Source organism: Coloeus monedula (assembly GCF_965178545.1).
Source record: "Coloeus monedula genome assembly, chromosome: 23".
Classification (NCBI taxonomy): Eukaryota; Metazoa; Chordata; class Aves; order Passeriformes; family Corvidae; genus Coloeus; species Coloeus monedula.
In genome coordinates this window covers 5,450,222-5,456,193 of record NC_138803.1, presented here as the reverse complement: position 1 = coordinate 5,456,193, position 5,972 = coordinate 5,450,222, and positions in this window count along the sequence as shown.

Genomic DNA, 5,972 nt, shown 5'->3' with positions numbered 1-5,972 from the left:
GCGTTTCCAGAGCCAATTTTTCCCATTTTCCCCCCATTTTCCTTCCTCCTGCAGCTCCTCCCATCCCAGGAATGTTTTAGGGATGGAGTTGGCTCAGCCTGAGGTGCTGCAGGTGGAAAAAAGGGAATTAGAACCGGGAATTAAAACCTCCCCGTTGGGCTCGTTGGTGTCATCTGCAGGAATTCCTGCACCTCTCCTGCTGTTCCCATGGAAACAGATGTGGAATTGCAGGGATTCTAGAGGTTCTCAGGACTACTGGTAATTTTTTAACAGCGGCACCTCCTTTACCATTCCCGAGCAGGCTGGGAGAATTTAAATCAGCTTTTTTTGAGGCACCAAAAAAAGCGGGAATCCATCATTCCCAGAAAAACATTTTCCAGCCTGCTGGATCCGGCTCAGCCATCGGGAAGCTTGGAACAGCTGGGATTTGTGGCTGAGCTGTTCCTGTCATGTTTCAATTCCCCATTTTCCCCCTGATTTATCCTGTTTTTTCTTGTTTATCTCAGGTGTTCATCATGGAAGGTGAGGCTGGATCCATCCATCATCCATCTATGGATCCATGGATCCTCCATCCATCCCTCATCCCTCCATCCATCCCTCCATCCATCCATCCATCCACCCCTCCATCCATCCCTCCATCCATCCATGGGTCCCTCCATCCATCCCTCCATCCATCCCTCCATCCATCCCTCCATCCATCCATCCATCCATCCATCCATCCATCCATCCCTCCATCCATCCCTCCATCCATCCATCCATCCATCCATCCATCCATCCATCCATCCATCCCTCCATCCATCCATCCATCCATCCATCCATCCATCCATCCATCCATCCCTCCATCCATCCCTCCATCCATCCATCCATCCATCCATCCATCCATCCATCCATCCATCCATCCCTCCATCCATCCATCCATCCATCCATCCCTCCATCCATCCATCCATCCATCCCTCCATCCATCCATCCCTCCATCCATCCCTCCATCCATCCCTCCATCCATCCCTCCATCCATCCATCCATCCATCCATCCATCCATCCATCCATCCATCCCTCCATCCATCCATCCATCCATCCATCCCTCCATCCATCCATCCATCCATCATCCATCCATCCATCCATCCATCCATCCATCCCTCCATCCATCCATCCATCCATCATCCATCCATCCATCCATCCATCCATCCATCCCTCCATCCATCCATCCATCCATCCATCCATCCATCCATCCATCCCTCCATCCATCCATCCATCCATCCCTCCATCCATCCATCCATCCATCCATCCATCCCTCCATCCCTCCATCCATCCATCCATCCATCCCTCCATCCATCCCTCCATCCATCCCTCCATCCATCCCTCCATCCATCCCTCCATCCATCCATCCATCCATCCATCCATCCATCCATCCATCCATCCATCCATCCATCCATCCCTCCATCCATCCATCCATCCATCCCTCCATCCATCCATCCATCCATCCCTCCATCCATCCATCCCTCCATCCATCCCTCCATCCATCCATCTGCAGCACTTGGAGGAGAAGGAGACGCTCCCAACACCTTTTGAGGGAATCGGGTCAAGGCAGAAAAACCCCGGGATGACCAGCGGGCTGGGAGAAGGTCCCAACATCCCACTCCCCCAGGCTCCTTGTGGGGTGCAGGAGCAGAATTTGGGGGTTCTGCTGCCTTGCCGTGCCCCTTTTCCCCATTCCGGGGTGACACCCATGGGATGGGCTCTTCCCTCCCTGATCCCTGGCATTCCCCCAGGGGCAGCCCCCATCCCTTCCCACCATCACCGCGGGGTCTCTGCCTCCTCTCAGCTCCGTCTTTCCAGCTCCCGCTTCCCGATTTTTGCCCTCCCGCCTCCCTTTCCCAGGAGTTTTGTCGGTGCCGGTTTAGGGCGGGGAGCGGGGGGAGCGCGGCCGTTCCAGAACATCCTGTGCGAGCGTGGGGAGCCATAAAAGGCTTAGGGATGGACTGGGAACGCCGGGAATTCGCACGCACAGCCCCGGCTGCCGCTCCGAGGAGGAGCCCAGATGGGGAAACCCTCCCAGCCTTGAGCGTCCTACATCTTCCAGAGGGGGAACTGCAGCGCCGCTGGATTTACGCGGATTTTTGTTCCCGTTTTTTTCCCCCCCTCCCACGCAGCAATTCCCAGCCCCGGCTGCTCCCGGCGCCGCTCGCAGCCCGGCGGGGAGTGGGAGGAAGGAAAGGGATGCTCGGAGGATTTGGGAAAAGGGGAAGTTGCGGAGCTTTTCCAGCCATGCTCCACCTGCGCTCGGCGCGGCGGCTCCGGAGCTGTGAGTATTCCCGAGAAACCCTGGGAAAGGAAGGAGGGAGGGAGGGAATTCCTCACTGGAGGTCACTGGGTCATTTGGGGGGGGATTTGAGACCCCGGGTCCTCCCAGGCTTTTCAGCCTCAAACAAAGCTCGGAGTCTGCGTTTCCCTTCCAAAAATTGGGTGAAGAAAGATGATTTTTTGCTTACTTTTTGTGAAGAAGGATGGGGTTTTCCCTTACTTTTTTTTTTTCCCCAGTAGCCCCCAAATCCCTTCTTTTCAGCCTTTCTCCTCCCAGCATCCCCACTCCCATTTTTCCAGCCTTTCTCCCAGCCCAGGCCCTGGCAGTGCTGGGGTTGCTGTGACCTCCCCCAGCTGTGATCTGGCCGGAGCTCTTCCCATTCCCTGTGCAGCCGAAATAAAGAGGAAAAGGAGCTCTGGAAACACAACCTGAGAGGCTGCAGGGCTTGGAAAAGCCCTTCTGGCTTTCACTCGTGCAGGAGAGGAGATGTTGGGGCAGAGGGAGATTTTGGTGGGAGCTGGATGGGGAAGGGAGAACCTTTGCTCTTGCAGGTGGGTCCTTGCAATAAAATAAAATAAAATAAAATAAAATAAAGTAAAATAAAATAAAATAAAATAAAATAAAATAAAATAAAATAAAATCTCCTGGGCTAAACTGTGACATGAGCAAACCTCACCTTGCTCCACTGATTTTTCAGCCCACCCACGATAAAAAATAAGGCTGATCTGGGCTCCTTCCCCTCTTTCAAAAAATGAAGCAGCTTTTGTCCCTGTCCCGGAGCCGTGGCTGCCATCCTCCTGCTGGGGAATATTTCCTTCCACAATCCCCCTCCCTCCCATCAGCAGGAAAATTGCAGCCCGCAGGAGGAGGCTGGAAAGGATCCCGAGGGACCGGGGTGGGGGAGGGGGTGAAGCAGGGGGAGGCCGGAGCGGTCCCAGCTGCTCCTGCATCCCGGAGGATGCTCGGGATCGGGGGGTACGAAACGAGCTCTGCTGTTTCCCTCTGCTTGGCACAACGAAATCTCTTCTAATTCCAGTGGTTTTCCCTCTTTTTGCCTGTTTTTTTTTTTTATTTTTTCCAGGGGGAGGCAGGGAACCGGCGGCGTTTGGTTGTTGTTGTTTTTGTTGTTATTTTCCGGGCGGTTGTTACTATGGCGAGGGAAGGCGGGCAGTTCTGGAATCCCCGGCTGACAATTCCATGCCTGCTCCTTTCATTCCCAGCTGCCGGGGTTGGAGCAAAGGCACCAGAATCGGGCTGTTCCCGGCCCCTTTTCCCTTGGGACGCGGGGGAGAGGAGGATCCTTTTTCCCGAAGTTTCCCTGGTGGATTTCTCTGTCCCGCTGGGGACTGGTTGGGGGTGTCTGACCTGCTCCTGGTGGCACGGAGGCATTGGCAGACGGGATTTTTGGGGCTGTGGGGATCACCCTGGATCTGTCCTATTCCCAAATGGGAGGAGATTTGGGTTCCGGACAGCTCATGCGCTGGCCCTTGGAATTTCGACCCTGGAGCAGCAAGACTTCCAAATCCTGGAGAGAAGAGAGATGGGAATGGAAGGGAAAGAAGCTGCCATGCTCTGACCTCTCTCCCCGTTCATCCCGTGAATCCCTTTAAACCCCACCAGCCTGGCTCCGATAAATCCCAAATTACCGCAGGCCCAGAAATGCCACGAATCCAGGGCCTCTCCCAAATGGTGAATGGGTTTTCCATGGAGGGAATATCCAGGGAGAGGTCCCACTGTCCCCTGGAGCCCTGACCCCCTCTCAGGGCGTGCTGTGGGGCTGCCCCTGCCCATCCAGGCTCCAAATCCACTTGGAAAAGCTTAGAAAAGGCCCTGGAGGGTTTGTGGGTGCTCTTAGAGCCGGGAATTTTATCCTGCAGGGATAAGGACTGGAGCGGGCTCGGCCCCATCCCCGCCGCCTCCGCTGCTGGAAAAGCAATTTCCCTTCCTTTGGATTTCAGACGTCGGTCAGTTTGGGATAACGAAGCCGTAATTCCCTGTGCCCGGGAGAGGAATGAGGCTGCGGGACGCTTTCCCAGCTCCCTGCACGGCGCTGGTGTCGCTTCCCGGTGAAATCCAGGTGATTTTGGAGAGCCGGAGGCGAAGGCGCGGGATCAGCGTGTGAGCCTGACCTTGATTTCCTTAAAATAGCACGGGAGGGAAGAGGAGCGGATCCTTTGTGTGCCAAGGCAGCTGAATTCAGGCAGAGCTCTGCATTCCAGCCGAATTCCCAGCTCTTTGCTGCGTTGTTCCCGCGAGGGACCTGCCCAGAGAAATCCTCATCCCTCTCCAAGCGCTCTCTGCGTGCTGGGATGTTGAAAAGGAATTTTTAGGCAATTTGAGGCAATCATTCCTAAACTTTGGACAGAGGAATTGCCTGGCCCCAGGTTCTGCTCCTGGCAGGCGCTGGAGCGATGCTGGTTGTGCCTCATCCCAGCACTTCGGATTCGAAGGAAGAGAGGCACAGGGTAAAAAAAGGATTTCCTGGATGTCTGGATGCAAATCCATCGTGCTGCTGGAAACAGGAGCTGGCTCTGCTTTGCTGATTAGCCGGCCCAGGCTGAATTTGTCCGTGAAAATTCACCTGGAAAGGGAAAAAATCGTTCACGGATGCAGAATCCCAGAGCCGCTGGAGCTGGCAGGGCACAAATCCCGGGGCTGCTCAGGGAGGGCAGAGCAGCAGCGGGATCTGGGCTGGGGTTCGCCCCTTTTTCCCCGGATTCTGGGAGGATGGGAAGCGTGACTTGATGTGCTGCTGCTGCTTTTTATCGTGGCTTTGTGTTCCTTTGTCCTGCGGCCCCTGTGGAGCCGGGAATTGCGCCGGGAATTGTGGATGAGCCCACAGCAGGTCCTGGACCCCAGCCCAAGGAGGATTTATTTATCAACCCCATTCCTCATGCCATAAATGATGTTTGGTGCGTTCCCGAAAATTTATTTGGGAAGATGAATAAAAAGAAACAGCCCTGCTCGGAATGATTGGATTTTATGGCAGCTCAGAGCTGGATGGGAAGGGATTTTCCTGGATCCCAGTCCAGGCGTGAGCCCTTTTTCACTGATGCTTTCAATTTTCTTTATAGAATCATAGAATTCCTGGATGATTTGGGTTGGAAGGGCCTTAAAAAATCCTCACCCTGCCATGGGCACGGACACCTCCCACTATCCCAGGTTGCTCCAGCCTGGCCTTGGCCACTTCCAGGGATGTGGGATCCCTGCCAGCCCCGTGTAATTCCCACTTTCAGAGGAGCTGCGGGAGCAAACAGGAGCCCGGAAATCCCCTCTTGGGGCGGCTCTGGGGTTTGCAGGGATCCCAGGATGGCAGCAGCGCCGTGCTCAGCAGGAACACTGAGCTGTCCCTGGCGCCGGCTCCAGGGCCGCCTCTGTCCCCCTGCTGACCCGGGGGACGCAGCAGCCGGGAATTTTTAGGAGAAACCACATGAAATTCCCAGCACTCAGGAGGTGCGGGGGGATCCAGGATTCCAGGGGGATCCTGCTCCACGCTGTGATCCCAGGAATCCCCCGGCTGATCCCGGGGCCCGGGTGGCGACAGGAGGCCGGAGGGAGCTGTTGCTAAGCCACGCCTGCGGCTGCTCCCGGCCGGCTCCCGGCAGCTCCGTCCTGGGGCAGGGAATTCTCCAGATCCCCCTCATTCTGTCTCTGCTCCAGCAGGAAACAA